General features: G+C 36.8%; 1 protein-coding gene across 3 annotated transcripts in view; it reads right to left on the bottom strand.

The window, feature by feature from the left end:
• Positions 1-20,043, bottom strand: part of IL1RAPL2 (interleukin 1 receptor accessory protein like 2) — a 1,231,199-nt gene that overhangs the window by 403,065 nt on the left and 808,091 nt on the right. The gene's annotated exons all lie outside the window — the stretch shown is intronic.

The following is a 20,043-nucleotide window of genomic DNA, read 5'->3' as shown; positions in this document are numbered from 1 at the left end:
AAAGTAATTAGGAGTAAATTTATTCAAGGAGGTGAAGTATCTGTACACTGAAAATTGTAAAACATTGATTAAAAAATTGAAGGAGACACAAATAAATGGAAAGATATACCCTGTACAGATTGAAGGAATATTATTAAAACACCCGTAATACCCAAAGTGATCTAAAGATTCAGTGTAATCCCTATCAAATTTCTAACATCATTTTTTCACAAAAATAGAAAAAAACAATCCTAAAATTCATATGGAACCAGAAAAAAACCCCAAAGAGCCAAAGCAATCTTTAGCATAAAGAAAATATCTGGAGGCATCACGCTACCTGATTTCAAAATATACTATAAAGCTATTGTAATCAAAACAGCATTGTACTGGCATAAAAACAGATACACTGACCAATGGAAAAGGACAGAAAGCACAGAAATAAAATCAAGTGTTTATAGTGAATTAATTTTTGATAAAGGTGCCAAGAACATACAATGGGGAAGAATAGTCTCTTCAATAAATTGTGTTGGGAAAACTGAATAGCCACATGTAGAAGAACGAAATTGGACCCTTATCTTCCATCATAAACAAAAATCAAATCAAAATGGATAAAAGACTTAAACATAAGACCTGTAACTGTAAAGCCACTATAAGAAAACACAGGGAAAAGCTCCAATTATTTCTTCAATAGGACTACAAAAGCATAGGCAATATAAGCAAAAATATATTAGATTGCATCAAACTAAAAAGAATTTGCACAGCAAAAGAAACAGAGTGAGGCGATAACCCATGGATTGGGAGAAAATATTTGCAAACAATACATCTGATAAGGGGCTAATATCAAAAACATGTAAGGAACTCAAATAACTCAATAGCAAGAAAACAAATCACCAGGTTTAAAAAATTGGGCAAAGGATCTAAATATATATTTCTTAAAAGAAGAGATACGAATGGCCAAGAGATATATAAAAAAAATGCTCAAAATTTCTAATTATCAGAGAAATAAAAATTAAATTCATAATGAGGTATCACTTCACAACTGTTAGAATGGCTATTATCAAAAAGATGAATGCTAACAAGTGTTGGCAAAGATATGGAGAAAAAAGAACCTTCTATACTGTTGGTGGGAATGTAAATTATTACAGCCATTTTGGAAAGTAGCATAGAGGTTCCTCAAAAGAGTAAACTAGAATTACCATATGATACAGCAATCTCACTTCTGGGCATACATCCAAAAAAATTGTAATCAGTATGTCAAAGTGATATCTGCATTCCCTTGTTCATTGCTGCATTATTTATAATAGCAATGATATGGAGGCAACCTAAGTATTCATCAATGAATGAATGAAGAATATATATATATATATGCATATATATAAACACACATATATAACATTTATACACACATATACGTAATGCAATACTATACAGCCTTAAAAAATGAGGATATTCTGTCATTTGTGACAACATAGATTAATCTGGAGGGTATTATTCTAAGTGAAATAAGCCAGACACAAAAAGACAAATACTGCATGCTCTCACTCATATGTGAAATCTAAAAAAGTTAATCTCATAGAAACAGAGAATAGAAAGGTGGTTACCAGAGGGTAAAGGAGAGGGGAGGAAAAGGGATAAGACAATGGGAGATGTTGCTCAAAGGGTACAAAGTTTCTGTTAGACTGGAGAAATAAGTTTTATTGATCTATTGCACTGCATGATAACCACAGTTAATAATAATGTATATTTCAAAGTTACTAAAACAATAGATTGTTAACATTCTCACCACAAAAACATAAAATGGATATGTTAACTTGATAGACTCTTTCTACAATATACACATAGATCAAAATATCACATTATTCCCTACAAATATATACAATAAAAATAAATAAATCACACTGATCATTAACTGAACAGAATATTTAGCTTTATTTTTGTTTTTCTTTTTTACTGATAGCCTGCCTGTTTTTTAAATACATTTTCTGGAATGTTGAGATTAGAAGGCATAAGCGATATTTTAGTGAAATAACAGACCTGCTTAGTCCGAATATTTTCTCTCACTGATAACACTGTAGGGTCCTTTATTGTTGATGATAGAACCTGTAGTCTTTGTCAGGGGTGGAGTTTATAAAACTTCCTACCCTCTCAGGCTGTGAAGGAATAAAAATAGCTAGCCTTCTAGGTAGTATGTAATAGTGAAATTGTAAAATATGTCTTAAAATTTTATTATCTACCTTATTTGAGAGAATTATATAATTCAATCAATCTCCTGTGTGATAAAAAGTATTAATTTGGAATAAAAGTAGTCCTTTCCCTTTTAAATTAAATGGAACTTTGAACAGTAGCTGTGGGTTTTATCACACTGAATTGTAAAGTAAAATGCATCCATCCACCTTCACATTTTCAAGGATTACAGTGAAGATTGGCAAATGATGAAAATGCTAAAGCAGGAACACTATTCTGTTTCATGTGTGCTAAACGAAAGAAGACAATTATATGTGTTAATTATAAGTTGAAAAGCTTTAAGGACATTCTGAAGATCAATGAGAATCTTGCCTAATTGTTTTTGAACTGATGATTATGTGTCTGGTGATAAAGGAATTCAGCAAATGACATGATTGTTTAGCAGTCAGTAATTACATACTCCGTAAAGGCCTGAAATGTTCAAAGTGCAAAAGAGTGGATGGGTATCATACAAAAGAGCGTCCCACGTAGAGGATGACAGATCCTATTCCAGAAGATTTAGTTTGCTACATTCAAGTAGCTCAAAAGCCAATCCAGGTTTCTACATATAAGGAAAGATCTTTCAGCAACCTTAAACAATCACATAACCCATTTATTCTGCTTCTACATAGACTTGTAATTAAGTCCTCTTCAAGAAGTAAAAATCTTTATGAAAGTTAGTACCCCAATTCCCCTGGAGGTTTATCCCATCCTCATGTCTTCCCTTCAGAACTAAGGAATGGTTTGAAACAGAGTTTAGTGGCTTAACACAATACAAGTCTACTATCTCAGTTTCCAGGACTCTTTCAGTTGTTTCTAGAAATCTCAGAGCTAAATGTGTGTTGCCCGTCTCTAACTACGACATACGGTTTAGACATTTATTTTACCCAAACTTGACCTTATCTTATTTCTCCTATTCTTATTATTTCCTCCTGATTTCATCTCTTAGTTTTTGTATTGTGGATTATATACATAGCTTTGCAATCTTCTTCAACTCCTTTTTGGAATAACATGAATATAAATATTATATCAATAAATATTGAATGAACGCACCAAACTAATTCTCCGTCAGAAAATACTTCCAGGCCTATTCATTTTAAAGTCAAGTTCACACTTGTCTCTAGGACCATTTTCTTCATGCAAATGACTCAAAATATGTCAGTAAAGCTGGATTTTTGGAGTAATTTCCCCCTTATATCAGCATCTTTTGTTTAGCTTGAAAATAAAATGGAGATTAAATCTGTTCTGAATTTGCTCAATTCTATTTATTTTTGTAAATTGCTCAACTATTGACTGAATTCAACCACCCTCCTGCCACCTTCAAACAATTCTCATGTCATCAGAGGCCACATTCTCTCTTGATTAATTTTCTAATTTGTACCTACCTCCTAAGAGAAAGGGAAGAGCTTAGTCTTTAGAAGGCTATTCCACTGCTTCTTTATAAAAACCTTACATGGAACTGCTATAGATAATCATTAAATAGCCCATCTCATTTATTTCATCCCGATGAGTTGGCTTCAAACACTTTAATATTTTCCCATTGGTCCTGTTCCCTCTTTCATCACATTCCAAATCGGCTCTAGAGGGAAATACTTTGGAAAGGGCTTTTAAATCTTTTATATCACTGGTGAGTCATTTGGCAAAATAATACAATAACATATCATTAATTGGATCTTGGTGGCTCTCAAACATGCCAGTCAAGCTCCTACCCCTGGGCTTTCACACTTACTATTCATTTTCTCTGCCTTTAACACTATTCCTCAAAATATCTCTATGGCTTACTTTTCTTCCGACAGGTCTCTACTTTTATATCACCTTATCAAAAAGCCTCTCCTGACCACCCTATCTAAATTATCAGCCCCCTTCCCCACCCTACGCCACTTCCCATTCTCTTCCAGGCTTTAATTTTTTTCCAGAGCACCTATTACTATCTTGAGTTATTATTTATTTATATATTTAGCAGTGAATCAACTGTCTCACTCTCTAGAACATACACTCTATGAGGACAGGACTTTGCCTTTTTTTCACCATCTAGAACAGTGACGGGCACACAGTAAGACTCAATAAATATTTGTTGTAATAAAGGATGGGTGAAGAGTAGGCATGAAACAATGAATAAAATCAATGCAATTGACATAGGCCTAGAGCCTGAAAGAAATCAGGTATAAGCCCATTTTTCTGAGTTCACTGCTTCACTCTCTGGTCTCATATAGTATTCCCATTAGCCATGGGTAGGTATTGCTTCACTTGAGTAAAAATTTTAGACACTGAAGCAGACAGACAAAATTACTTATCCCAAGTTGCTAAGGTGATAAGTAATAGTTAAGTATAGTAATAGCACACAACCATGTGCTCGGTGATGTACAAAGGACTATAAAACATACAAAGAGGTAGGCTTAAAATGTAGTGCTTAATTAAAATCATGGACTTTAGCAGTCAGAGAGACCTGGGTTCTAATGTCAGCTCTGTCACATTCTTGCTATGTGATTGTGGACAATTTCTAAGTTTCAGTTACCTCATACATAAAATAAAAACAATACTACCTTTTTCAGATTTACAGTAAAGACTCAATGCAATAATCCACAGAGAAAGAGTGTGTAAATTTCACATAGTATTGGTGAACGATAACCAATGGTAATTAAAACTACTACTATTACTAAATGTATTATTATTATTAAGTTACAGTTAATTTCTGCGACAACTAGAGACCAAAACAATAAAGTATGGCACCAAGAACCAGAATGTATCCTATAGACTCTCCATAATCTACTGCCACCATTTGCAAGTGTAATTTTCCATTTTTAGACATATGAACATGGTGTAGCAGAAAAAGCAGAGTCTTTAGAGCTAGGAAACTTGGATTTGAGTGCCAGCTCTAATACTTTCCTCATGGGTGACTTTGGGCAATTCATAACCACGCTGAGATACATTTTCCTTATATATAAAATGGAAATAATATTTAAATCAAAGGGTTATAACGATTAAATGAGGTACCACATTATGAAAATTCCCAGCACAACATAGTACTTTTACAAAGTAGTAATTCAATAAATATAAGCTGAATTAAAATCTGATTTATTTGCTGTCTCCAGTATAGCCTGTCCTTTCCCATACCATTCCCCACCCAGGAATGCATATATGTCAATTCTCCTCTACATCTACTTAAATTCTATTCAACCTTTAAAGGGCAGTTCAAGTTGCAATGCCTTACAGTAAATGCTCTGGTGCTTGGTCCAGGGTAGGTTCTTTAGGGCCAATGCACCTATCCCACAACTGTTTAGAATATCAAGTTACCAATCCTTGAAGCTAGAGCCACAACAATGGGAATTGTCCTTGGCTATAAGGAGCTGCATGCCCAAAGATAACACCTTAGCAGGGAGTGGCATATGGCCAAAGACTGCCTGATGAAGGAATTCAAAAGCCTAGCCCCCTTGCTTCAATTTGGGATAATCATCCAGAGGCCCATCCTAACTCCAGATCTCCCTGTAAGATCTGCTGAGGCCGTAGGCAACTACATTATTGGTCAGCTTCTACTTCCGCTCAATTTTGTCTTTCACTTTTCTTACCTCCTTACAGAGCCAAAGTCTCATACTTACTCTATTTACTCCCTTAGAATGCGACACACCATAGGTATTCGATGAAGATTCTGGACTGATGCTATTGGTTTGCTAACCACTAACCATAGCATTAAAAAGCAACCTATTTTCTTTTTCCTTTTTTTTTTTTTTTTTTTTTTTTTTTTGAGACAGGGTCTCACTCTGTTGCCCAGGCTGGAATGCAGTGGTATGAACACAGCTCACTGCAGCCTCGACCTCCCGGCTCAAGCAGTCCTTCCACCTCATTGTCTTGAGTAGCTGAGACTACAGGCACGTGGGAAAATGCCCAGCTAATTTTTGTATTTTTTGTAGAGATAAGGTTTTACTATGTTCACCATGCTGGTCTTGAACTCCTGAGCTCAAGTCATCTGCCTGCCTCGGCCTCCCAGAGTGCTGGGATTACAGGCGGCAGCCACTGTACCCAGTTAGCAGCTCATTTTCAAGAAAAAAAAAAAAAAAAAAAAAGACGGAACTTTTTAACAATGCAATTTTGTTTCCTCCTAGATATCCAGTCATAGCATACTGACATAAAATTTATGAGACAGTACGTTTGTGTGGAAAAAAAAAACATATAAGGTGAAATTAGAAAGTAAATCTGGAGAAAAGCAGAGGTATCTTTCTAAAGCCTGCAAATTTGCATTGGCTCAATCTATGGGTACCAACAACAATTATCACTTGCCTGAACTTGTGTACTGCACTTTCTTCAACTATTCTCCATTCTCCATTGTGGTCCTAGGCAGCAGCAGGCAGCAAACTTTTTTTTTTTTTTTTTAGAAATAGGGTATTGCTCTGTCACCCAGGTGCTGGAGTGCAGTGGTGCAATCACAGCTCACTGCAGCCTCAAACTCTTGGGCTCAAGCAATCCTATCACCTCAGCCTCCTCTAGCTCCTCATGCCTTGGCCTCCCAAATTGCTGGAATTACAGGTATGAGCCACCACACCTAGCCCAAACATTTTAATATTGTGAGTGTGTGAGTATATGTATATCTTGTGTGTGTATATGTGTATATATACTTTTAGAAACTAGAGAAGATATCTTGGATTCATGAAAGCGAAAATGTCTGTGAATGAATTTGAAATATGGTTTATCAAAAAAAGCAAAAACAATGCAGCCATTATATCCATATCCTCTTTTAGCCTGTCCTGATTTTTTTTTTAGCAAACTACCAGAGTTAGTACAAATAAATGCTTTAATTTATTCATTTATGAACAATTTGCATAAATTATAAGAGCAACAACCATTCCTTTCATTGATTTAAATATAAAGATAGCCCATGTCTATACCAAATATTTTAAGAAATAACAATTACTGAAATTAAGACTAAAAATTTGTGTTCAATAATATCAAAAAGTGTAATTTTTGTCACCATAAGCATTCTACTGAAAATAATTTAACTAATATAAAACTATTATGATAATGATAATACTTTTAGATAACAATTATTGAATATTTACTATTTTCAAGACACTTAAGTACATTACATTCTGACAACAATGATAACTACCCTCTACGAATACTTTCTGCCAGATATTCTTCTAAGTATGATAAATGTATTATCTCATCTAATCTTCACCATCATCTTGTGAGGGTGGTATGAGATGATTTCCTTTTTATAAGAAGAGAAAGAAAGACTCAGTGAAGTTAAGTAACTCTCCTAACGTCTCATAGCTTAAATGGTGAAGTCAGGATTTGAACCCAGGTTTTATTGGCTCTTAAAACTGTGGTTTTAATGTAAATATGGCCACCTAATGATGCAAACAGGCATCAATTTTATAGTCTGCATAGTGTGGCTGAGGGTGACAAAATGTGTATTATTCCCAGCTATTTTTTCTTTCAACAGATATTTATTTAGAGCTTACCGTGAGCCAGATAATAATCCTAGGGCCAAGACATTCTTGATTCTTCCTTCTGTTCCTTCACCCATATCATTCAATCCATTACCAAGATTTGTTGAGTTTGATATAGCATCATAAATTGGGGACAGAGGAAACTGCCTTGCACAGGAAAGTCAGAGAAGACTTCTTTGAGAATGAGCACTAATGCTTAACCACAATTTCAACTCCTGAACTTAATATGTCTTTTTGGCATTGTCCTCTGTCATTTACCTGGCTGTCATTCACATAGGTCACTGTTTCAGTTTGCACTGGACTCAACAAATCCAAATGGTCTCAGCAGGTACTGCCCTTCTAAGTAAGAGGAGTGAGCCAGGCTTGTGGCACATCCTGTAAAATAAATATCACCAGTGCTGATGTTTTGCTCACCTTTTACAAAGAACATTATCCATTTAGGTTGAGTCTATCAAAAACAGAAAACAGAAAAGAAGCTTCCTGCCTTATGAGATATTTTGTTGAACAATTCAGGTATTATGATATATACAAAGACTGATATTAGAGCCCATTATGTGCAATATGAACTATCTATGACTGATGATATTGCAGTATGTTCTGGACGTTGAAAAGAGAATCAATAAACATGAACTGCAAAAATATATTCTCAATTGAAAAAATCCCCCATTAAGAAAAACTGAACTAACTTTTGGATAAAGTGAAATATTTCAATGTAAATCGATCACCCTACCCATAACTTCATGGAAACTCCAGCTGAGTTCAGCCCCCAAGAAACAAACAAACCACACACACACACACACACACACATACACACACACATACACACACACCCCACAGCAGTCAAGGAATCATAAGTCATTTGAAGATTTTTACATTTTTTATTACCTTGAAATGTATCAGAATCCCTATTTGTAAAATCGTATTTAACCTTGATGAAACCATAGAGTATTTCCCAATTTAAAGCAGGTATTTTACGGTGGTGGGGGGCACCTTTTAGGCTATAAACAATCAATACTAGTATTAGTCCAAACTTCTTAGATTGTATAGCCTATTTTGTTGTGCTGCATTCTATGTTTATTACAAATATGCACTCTAATTCTTACCCGCGACCCTGTAAGAAAAAAATAGATTATTCATCTATTTATCAAATATTTACCAGCAGCCTATGTGTGTGGTGCTATAAAATGGTAGTAATTATAAAAGACTGCCTTCCACTTACAGGAATTTGTAATAGAATCAAGGAAATACCACAAGTATGAAAGTCTCAATAGTATAAGATGAAATGTAGCATGATATTTTTTCATTCATACAGATTACATTTATTGAGTACCTACTATATGCCAGAGCTGACAGTTTGAATGCAATGGTGAGCATGATAAATATGATCCACGGCCTCATGGTTCATACAGTCTAGTCAGAAACGAAATCAATTAAACAAGAAATTGCAATATAATGTGGTGAGTGCTATGGTAAAGGAAAGGTACTCTGCTATGGTGCACCCAAACTGAAACTTAGAGCCTTAAGGTATGTTTCCTAGAAGGAAGAGTATTCCAGGCAGTGTAAGCTTCACTCCATAGCATGTGTGAAGATCCAGAGAAGTGAGAGGCAATTAAAGTTGGCAAGCAAAAGCATGCAATAGTGAGAAAGATGCATTCAAGGAATTGAAATCCAGTACAGCTAAAGCAAAGGATGCAAATAAAAAAGTAGGAAGAGATGAGGCTGGAGAAGTGGGCATGGGTACCACATATCTTGTATAACATGTTGACGATTCTAGGCTCTAATCTGAAGGCTATGGAAAACCGCCAAAGGATTTTACAAGGAGCAGTACCAGATCTAAAAGCGGCCGGTAGGTAAAAAATGGATTGCATGGTGGAACAAGGAGACACAGGGTGATCTGTGTAGCAGTTCAGTGGAAGAATTAAAGTGGACATATACAGGAAAAATTGGGGAGCTAAAGATGACAGGGCTTTGTGATTAACTCAATATTGGTATAGGGAACAGAAAGGAATGACTTCAAGGCCTCCAGCTGGAGCAACTGGGTAGAGGGTAATGTCATTTACTGAAATGGAGAGCATAGGAGGGGGAATAGTCCACAGATGATGACAGCTTGAACAAGACATAATATGCTGATAAGTAGCATCCACATATGGAAGCACAGAAAAGCAAAGGATCCCTTCTGACATTGAGGTATGGTAATGGAGTCAGCACTTGAGCTGGGTGGGATTTTAGGAGAATAGGTAGGGTAATGAACCACTGCAAGGCACATTTAAGGAATGGAAAATGATCATGACTGTTTAGAATATAGGTTTTCTTTCTTTTTTTGTATTATACTTTAAGTTTTCGGGTACATGTGCACAACATGCAGGTTTGTTACATATGTATACATGTGCTGTGTTGGTGTGCTGCACCTATCAACTCATCATTTAACATTAGGTGTATCTGCTAATGCTATCCTTCCCCCCTCCCCCCACCCCACAACAGACCCTGGAGTGTGATGTTCCCCTTCCTGTGTCCATGTGTTCTCATTGTTCAATTCCCATCTATGAGTCAGAACATGCAGTGTTTGGTTTTTTGTCCTTGTGATAGTTTGCTGAGAATGATGGTTTCCAGCTTCATCCATGTACCTACAAAGGACATGAACTCATCATTTTTTATGGCTGCATAGTATTCCACGGTGTATATGTGCCACATTTTCTTAATCCAGTCTATCATTGTTGGACATTTGGGTTGGTTCCAAGTCTTTGCTATTGTGAACAGTGCCGCAATAAACATACATGTGCATGTGTCTTTATAGCAGCATGATTTATAATCCTTTGGGTATATACCCAGTAATGGGATGGCTGGGTCAAATGGTATTTTTAGGTATTGATGGGACGTATCTCAAAATAATAAGAGCTATCTATGACAAACCCACAGCCAATATCATACTGAATGGGCAAAAACTGGAAGCATTCCCTTTGAAAACTGGCACAAGACAGGGATGCCCTCTCTCACCACTCCTATTCAACACAGTGTTCAAAGTAATGGCCAGGGTAATTAGGCAGGAGAAGGAAATAAAGGGTATTCAATTAGGAAAAGAGAAAGTCAAATTGTCCGTTTGCAGATGACATGATTGTATACCTAGAAAACCCCATCGCCTCAGCCCAAAATCTCCTTAAGCTGATAGGCAACTTCAGCAAAGTCTCAGGATACAAAATCAATGTGCAAAAATCACAAGCATTCTTATACACCAATAACAGACAAACACAGAGCCAAATCATAAGTGAACTCCCATTCACAATTGTTTCAAAGAGAATAAAATACCTAGGAATCCAGCTTACAAGGGATGTGAAGGACCTCTTCAAGGAGAACTACAAACCACTGCTCAATGAAATAAAGAGGATACAAACAAATGGAAGAACATTCCATGCTCATGGATAGGAAGAATCAATATCGTTAAAATGGCCATACTGCCCAAGCTAATTTATAGATTCAATGCTATCCCCATCAAGCTTCCAATGACTTTCTTCACAGAATTGGAAAAAACTACTTTAAAGTTCATATGGAACCAAAAAAGAGCCCGCATTGCCAAGTCAATCCTAAGCCAAAAGAACAAAGCTGGAGGCATCACGCTACCTGACTTCAAACTATACTACAAGGCTACAGTAACCAAAACAGCATGGTACTGGTACCAAAACAGAGATATAGACCAATGGAACAGAACAGAGCCCTCAGAAATAATACCGCATATCTACAGCTATCTGATCTTTGACAAACCTGACAAAAACAAGAAATGGGGAAAGGATTCCCTATTTAATAAATGGTGCTGGGAAAACTGGCTAGCCATATGTAGAAAGCTGAAACTGGATCCCTTCCTTACACCTTATACAAAAATTAATTCAAGATGGATTAAAGACTTAAATGTTAGACCTAAAACCATAAAAACCCCAGAAGAAAACCTAGGCATTACCATTCAGGACATAGGCATGGACAAGGACTTCATGTCTAAAACACCAAAAGCAATGGCAACAAAAGCCAAAATTGACAAATGGGATCTAATTAAACTCAAGAGCTTCTGCACAGCAAAAGAAACTACCATCAGAGTGAACAGGCAACCTACAGAATGGGAGAAAATTTTTGCAACCTACTCATCTGACAAAGGGCTAATATCCAGAATCTACAATGAACTCAAACAAATTTACAAGAAAGAAACAAACAACCCCATCAAAAAGTGGGTGAAGGATATGAACAGACACTTCTCAAAAGAAGACATTTATGCAGCCAAAAAAAAAACATGAAAAAATGCTCACCATCACTGGCCATCAGAGAAGTGCAAATCAAAACCACAATGAGATACCACCTCACACCAGTTAGAATGGCGATCATTAAAAAGTCAGGAAACGACAGGTGCTGGAGAGGATGTGGAGAAATAGGAACACTTTTACACTGTTGGTGGGACTGTAAACTAGTTCAACCATTGTGGAAGTCAGTGTGGTGATTCCTCAGGGATCTAGAACTAGGTTTTCTTTTAAGATATGCTGATAATAGAGACGCAAATGCATACTGGGATTTAAGTACAGATGACTTTGAAATTTATGGTAAAGACTTGAAGCTAATATCAACATTTGTAATGCAACATTCCCAGTAGAAGTATGGCCTTAGGTAAGTCATTTAATCCTTCTTTTCTAAATTTTCTCATTTATGAAATGAGTAGCTTTCAGATTTTGGATTTCATGGATTTGTAAAATTTAAAAAGTTCAGGGTGGCAGCTAGGTGCCATGGCTCACGCCTGTAATCCCAGTACTTTGTAAGGCCGAGGCGAGCAGATCGCTTGAGCTCAGGATTTCAAGACCAGCTTGGGCAACATGGCAAAACCCTGTCTCTAGAAAAAAAAATTTTTTTTTAATTTGCTGGATGTGGTGGCATAAGCCTGTAGTCCAAGTGACTTGGGAGGCTGAAGAAGAAGGCTGCAGTGAGCTGAGTTCATGCCACTGCACTCCAGCCTGGGCAACAGAGCCAGACCCTGTCTCAGAAAAAATAAAAAATAAAAATAAAATGTGGGGGATGGGGGACATGAAGCAACAAATGGTTACCAACTTCATTTTGCCAAGTATGGACATTAAAAACAATAAACAAATAAATTATTATCTATTAATGCTGTCACTATAATAAAAGATATTTCAAAATGAAGTTCAAGTTTTTATTATTATTATTATACTTTAAGTTCTGGGGTACAAGTGCAGAATGTGCAGGTTTGTTACATAGGTATACATGCGCCATGGTGGTTTGCTGCACCTATCAACCCGTCATCTACATTACATATTTCTCTTAATGCTATCCCTCCCCTAGCCCCCCACCCACTGACAGGCCCCAGTGTGTGATGTTCCCCTCCCTGTGCCCATGTGTTCTCATTTTTCAACTCCCACTTAAGAGTGAGAACATGTGGTGTTTGGTTTTCTGTTCTTGTGTTAGTTTGCTGAGAATGATGGTTTCCAGCTTCATCCATGTCCCTGCAAAGGACATGAACTCATCCTTTTATACAGGTGCATAGTATTGCATGGTGTATATGTGCCACATTTTCTTTATCCAGTCTATCATTATGGGCATTTGGGTTGGTTCTGAGTCTTTGCTATTGTGAACAGTGTCACAATAAATATATGTGTGCATGTGTCTTTATAGCAGAATGATTTATACTCCTTTGGGTATATACCCAGTAATGAGTTTGCTGGGTCAAATGGTATTTCTGGTTCTAGGTCCTTGAGGAATTGCCACACTGTCTTCCACAATGTTCGAAGTAATTTACACTCCCACCAACAGTGTAAAAGTGTTCCTGTTTCTCCACATCCTCTCTAGCATGTGTTGTTTCCTGACTTTTTAATGATGACCATTCTAACTGACGTGGGATGGTATCTCATTTTGGTTTTGATTTGCATTTCTCTAATGACCAGTGATGATGAGCTTTTTTTCATATGTTTGTTGGCTGCATAAATGTCTTCTTTTGAGAAGTGCCTGTTCATATCCTTCGGCAACTTTTTGATGGGGTTGTTTTTTTTCTTGTAAATTTGTTTAAGTTCTTTGTAGATTCTGGATATTAGCCCTTTGTCAGATGGATAGATCACAAAACATGTTCTCCCATTCTATAGATTGCCTGTACACTCTGAGGATAGTTTCTTTTCCTCTGCAGAAGCTCTTTAGTTTAATTAGATCCCATTTGTCAATTTTGGCTTTTGTTGCCATTGCTTTTGGTGTTTTAGTCATGAGACAGAGTTTTGCTCTTGTTGCCCAGGCTGGAGTGCAATGGCATGATCTTGGATCACCGCAACCTCCGCCTTCTGGGTTCAAGCAATTCTCCTGCCTCAGCCTCCCCAGTTAGCTGGGATTACAGGCGTGCACCACCATGCCCGGCTGATTTTATAATTTTAGTGGAGACGGGGTTTCTCTATGTTGGTCAGGCTGGTCTTGAACTTCCAACCTCAGATGATCCACCCGCCTCGACCTCCCAAAGTGCTGGGATTACAGGCGTGAGCCACCGTGCCCAACCTCAAGATACTTTGAAATAATTTTTAAAATAAGTAAATTTCATTTTATGGAACACTGACTTCATTGTCCTTATTTTTCTCTTTCCATTGAGGACTAGTGCAAACTTCTGGCAGTGGTCCAGAGACCATAGTCTGGCAACTGCTGAATTATACTTCAGGATTCATTCCAACACTGACATTCTAGCATTTCTATGATTCCCAGGAATTTATTCATCAATCAGTAGGGAGCCATTGAAGGTTTTGGTGGAGTGAAATGATAGTATCAAAGCTACATTTCAAGAACTCATATGGGAGGTCTTGGAAGAGAAAAAGCAGTCCAATATGTAGCTATCACCAAAGTTGAGGCATAAACTAATAAAGGCATAAACGCAGGCATTGACAATAGAAATTAAAAATTGAAATATATTGTGTCCAGTGCCACATATTCTGGTAGGGCTGACAGCGTGCTTTGTAAGTCAGACCTTGACGAAATGTTTGGCTTTTTTTAGCCAAAGCCCTGATTTACCTTAGAAAGTTCATTTGTAGTATCCTTTCATCTAAGAGACTTTTCAAAAAGTGGACTCAAAAACAACATTTTTTTCTGGTTCATCATATCTAAACCACAATTTTGAATATCTCTGGGAGGAAGATAGTTTATTATTCATATTGTGCTGAAAAGACCAATCAAATGTTTGAATGTGATGAATTATGAAGAGGAAGCATATGTTAATGAGTTGCTTAAAATCAGTACTTGGAGAGGTTACAGATGAAAAACAGTCCTCTCATGCCATAAAATGAAAGCCACAGGACTCAAACAGAAAAACAGAGAAAATACCTCTTTTTAAAATATCTGGGCTATTTCTGCCCCAAGTCTTTCAAAAGAAAATTACAAAATAGAATGAGTGGGTCATCATGCGAAATTTGAATGAAGAGCTGCTGTTCTCTAACATTGTTGGGTTAAATTCTCATACCATTATACTTGTGGGAATTACTAGATTCTGAACTATTAGAGAGAAACATGTACACATGTTTAAAACCTCATGATATTCCCCAGAAATTGCCTTTGTTTTATTTTAGCTTGTTCAAGGAAGAAAACTACAGGACAGCTATAGACTTTACAAGGCCTGTGGACCTAGAAGATGCTGGGATCTTACACATCCAAAAAGGAAATCAAAATTTCTAACTGGATTACAATTTAAAACCTTTCCCCTTTAATTTTGATGAGCCTGGTGCAAAGTTTTCGAACCACAGTGCTGTGGACAACTGCATGTCACAAATCGGTTACACATGGCTAAGATATTGATCACCTCAGTCCTCAAGTGGTCAGAGCCACCACCATTTACTCCAATTTGCTGAATACGTATTTAAAATTTTCAATATGTACCATGGGGTGAAAAAGTTGGTAGTCTTCCAGAGCACTTGAAACTGGTCCAATTGTCCAACAGAACCGATGTTTATAGTCTTTTTGAATAAACACAGAAATTGACCCTCACAGTCTTAAATCTTGAATCTCACATTTGTCTTATCTGAGTTCCTTCCTCAGGAAACCAATCTTCAGGCCTCCCTGATACTATCAAGGAACTGAAACTTACCAGATCACCACATTCAAACAATAAGACACTAGACCCCTCACCCATCGTGATTGCTTCCTTTCTCCTCTCTAACTCTTGTTCTCTTGCACATAGCTGCATTCCTTCCCTGCTATATAAACCCCACTTATAGTTTGTTGGAGATGCGGATTTGAAATTTATTTCCTGTCTCCTTTGCTGCAGCACCTGAATAAAGCCTTTCCTCCCTGGCAATACACATTGTCTCAGTGATTGGCTCTCTGTGAAGTGAGCAACGGGAGCTACACTGAACCCCTGGCATTTCATAACATACTAAGATGGGGCTTGCAGTTTAGTTTATCTTATGCTGGTAAAGACACATGGGAGTCTTTATGAGAATAGTAATAATAATAGTTTACACTTACATGGTATTTACCATATGCCAGACAGTGTTCTAAGTAAATTTTTGTTTATTTAAACCACCTAGTCCCACAACAACTCTATGAAATAGTGACTGTTAATGTATTCATTTCTTAAATGGAGGAAAATGGAGAAGTTAAAGTCACTAAGCTATTAATTGGAAGAGCTAGGATTCCATCCCAGGATATCTGGCTCTAGAGTCCTCACTTCAACCTCCTTTTATACAAACATTTAAAGGAAAGGCTCTGGCTAGATACCAGTGCCCTAGCACTAGGGATTTGCAGATAAGTGCTGGTAGCTCAAAGCAAAAAACAGTAAGTTGTTAGTTCAGAGATATATTAAGGTCCAGAACCGGCTATCAAAGACTTGCTGGTTTGTAATAAGGAAAATAGAGAAATAAGATTTAGTTTCAAAAATTAAGACAAAAACCAGAGAACCCTGAAAATCTAAAGGAGAATTTAAGATAAAGACCAAGATTACTGGATGAAATGAGTCAGACTAATGAAGAGCAATACATATATGAATGGTAGATAATTTTCATGGATATTTTTAAACCAAAGAATACCTAGAGTAGTGGTCCTCAACTGGGAGCAATTTTGCCCCCCAGAGGACATTTTACATTGTCTGGAGACATTTTTGGTTGCATAGCTTGATGACAAAGGTGTGGAGTATGTGTGCTACTGGCATCCAGTATGTAGAAGGTAGGGATGCTGTTAAATGAGCATCCTACAATAAGTATCCTACAAGGCACAGGCTAACCTCTTCCCACTCCAACCAAGAACTATCCGGCTCAAAATGTCAAGAGTGCTGCTATTTGAGAAACTGTGGCCTAGAGGTATGAGTCTATGACCAACCATAACCAGGCAGCCCAGGTAGCCTCTATAGGTGATGTTGGCTGATGATGATGATGATGATGATGATGATGATGATGATGATGATGATGATGGAGGAAGAGAGGGAAGAGCGGGAGGAGGAATAAATTACAATACTCCAACAAAAAATAAAAGAATCCACTATTTTTGAGTGTTTACTAGGCACTGTGCAAAGCTCTTTGTTACATTACCTTGCTTAATCCTCTAGGCAAAAAACAATCCTCAAGGGTAGGTGCTATTATTAGCTCCACTTTACATATGTGGAAAACTAGGTTCAGAAAGTTAATTACGTTGTTCAGGATCACATAACTGTAAGTGATCCAATCAGGCATCACACCCAATTCTGCCTGACTCCAGAGACCATTATACTCTATAGGATGTGTACAATTGGCTTAGGGTATACAGTTGGTTCAAGAGTCAGAAGCAAGAAATGGACACAAAGACAAACCCTTTCCAGATACCTGGAGGTATGGGTGCATGGGGAAGGTGCTATGAAGGAGAGTTTGAGGAATAAAATGACTGATATAAAATCAGTGAATTTTCAAAAAGATTGTACATCACTCAACACACAGGTCTGTAAGCAGTTTTATGAATGGGAGTATTGGGAACCAGTTTATTTCAAACTCAATTCCACATTCACATTTCTTCTGGACTTGGCATCAAGCCTTTATTCTCACCAAGGACAATCTATGTGTTATATCTGCTAAAAGTGAAGAAGGCTGTTTAAAATTGTCCCTTTCAACAGTTCTACCTGGAGAAAAAAATAGCTACATTTACTATTTTTCTCAATGCTAAATTATTACACAATAAAGTCTTTTTTTAAAAAATCTGCTTTTAAACTACAGTAGCACCACCACCCCCTTAATACTTAAGCTGATTCTGATACTCAGAGGCTAGGCTGCATCTTGGAAATATAATAGCCCTGATCAGTCAAAGCCAGCTCTACCCCAGCTAGCTTGTGTACTGATGTTAGTCCTGTCCCCGCAAACCTGCATTACAAAGGCCTTATAGCCTTCTTCAAGGCCTTCCAAGTCAGATCCTATTTTGCTGTTGTCACAAAATGAAGCTTCAGTCAGTACAACATCTACTTCCCCATTTGGCAGAAGGCTTTCCAATAACAATGAAAATTAAGGTGATTTATTTTCTGATAGATTTTGGAGCTTACTCATAGGCAGAGCTTTTGTTTCCTCATGAGTTATACTAGTACAGGGAAATGAGTATCTGAGTATGACAGTAGTTTTCTTTTTTCTTGTTTTTATAACAAAAAAATTACTGCTCATAGAAATCAAAAGTGAAATGCCTGTGTTCATCCACTACATTGTGTGTTCAAAGCTCTCAATAATTTCCAACCCTTTTATTTCATTTTATTTTTCTGGGACACAGAATTGTTGACTCCCGGTTTACGGGAGTTATTAAACTACATTTCCTAATACAATCAGAGTTTATTAGGCTTAAGTGAGAGACAGCCCATTCAAACACCTTGTAGGCTTTACACTCAGTGGTCTCCACTTAAGACAATGCTTGCTTTTTTTAAAATTATTTTTACTTTACAGCACTACATAAGTAAAGGACAGTTTAAGAAAAGCTTAGAGTAGGCTTGAGTGATGTCGCAGATATTAGGTAAACTCCTGGTCCAAATAATATCTTCCTGTCTCAAGCCTGCCATAAAGGAGACAATAGATATGCCCTGAGCTTCAAATGCCTTTTTATTATACTGTTGGTATGATTTTTTTGTTGCTCCCTGGAATGGAAATTTAGACAAATAGCTTAAGTCTATTCCTGTGCATATGCAATGACTGGCATACACCAGTAGTTGATGTCTTTTAATTTGAGACTTAGAAGTGTAGGCAAATAAAATTTCTAACTACCTCCTGAGGACACATTCCGTTGTATATCCCTGGGCATGAAAAGAAGATGGTAACATCTGGAGGAACGCGGAACAACACATTGTTTGGTGGATGGCCTAAAAAAATGCCACTATCATGCTCAAAGCAAGAAAAGTTTAATTGGGAAATAATGATTTGGTGTCCATTTTACATAGGCTATTGAGTCTCTGAAATGAAAAAAAAACTTTCCAGATAATTAGATGAATATTTACTTCTTTTCTTCAAAGTATTAAAGCATCAGAAAGCTGCTAAACACTGCCCTGGGTCTCAGAAGGGCAGGAGGGCTTCATATTAACAAGACCTCATCTATGTTATATAGTAGAAATACATTATAAGTTACACAGATGAAAATCCTGAGCTTAACTATCCTATGGATAAAATAATAATTATTCACTGCATGAACTAATTTCTCTGGTGATCCCACACGGTGAGCTTCCCTAGTATGAGTATTTGTTCATACTGGGAAATAAAAAGATACAACATAGATAATTGAGTAGGCATCTGATAAATGATTTTTAAACTAGGGTGATTATGATAAAGGGCATTGGCATATCTATTCAAGAATTTATAGATTATTCTCCAGAATTAAGTGTAGGTCTCTAGGTAGATTAGTCGTCTAAAAGTATTTTACAAAATGAAACTCGGTTCTCATTTTTATATTTACTAATAGATTGTACCTTATAAATCTTTGGTATATGGAAGAGTAAACAAGATATCCAATTTTGCAATGTTCAGTGAAGCAAAACAATCAATTTTGCTTTGAGGGGAAAGCCATCTTTGAATGACAGAGATTTGTACCAAGACATATCTACTTCTACAAATGTTCATGGTGATATTTCACGGCATAATATTTAAGTTCAGTGCCTGTCACAGATAAAATTTTAAGGTACTGTCTTTAAAAGTCTGCCTCATATTTCCCTCTCATTCAAACCAGAGCTAGTTATGGCATATAACCAGGGCTCTCAGCAGTCTAATTTTTTTCTTAAATTAGACTATTCTGGAGAGCACAGAGAATAACGTATATATATGAGATGGCAGAAGGATCTGAGTTTCAGATGCTCCCTCTTCTAATCACTTCAATTCTTAAGTAAAGTCAAGTATACTTGTCCTATGAATGAACTATACTGGATTGAATTGCCAACATTAGAATTTCAGAGAGGGTGGTGTGATCTGTA

Source organism: Pongo abelii, chromosome X (assembly GCF_028885655.2).
Source record: "Pongo abelii isolate AG06213 chromosome X, NHGRI_mPonAbe1-v2.0_pri, whole genome shotgun sequence".
NCBI lineage: Eukaryota > Metazoa > Chordata > Mammalia > Primates > Hominidae > Pongo > Pongo abelii.
This window is presented reverse-complemented; position numbering and strand designations above follow the sequence as displayed.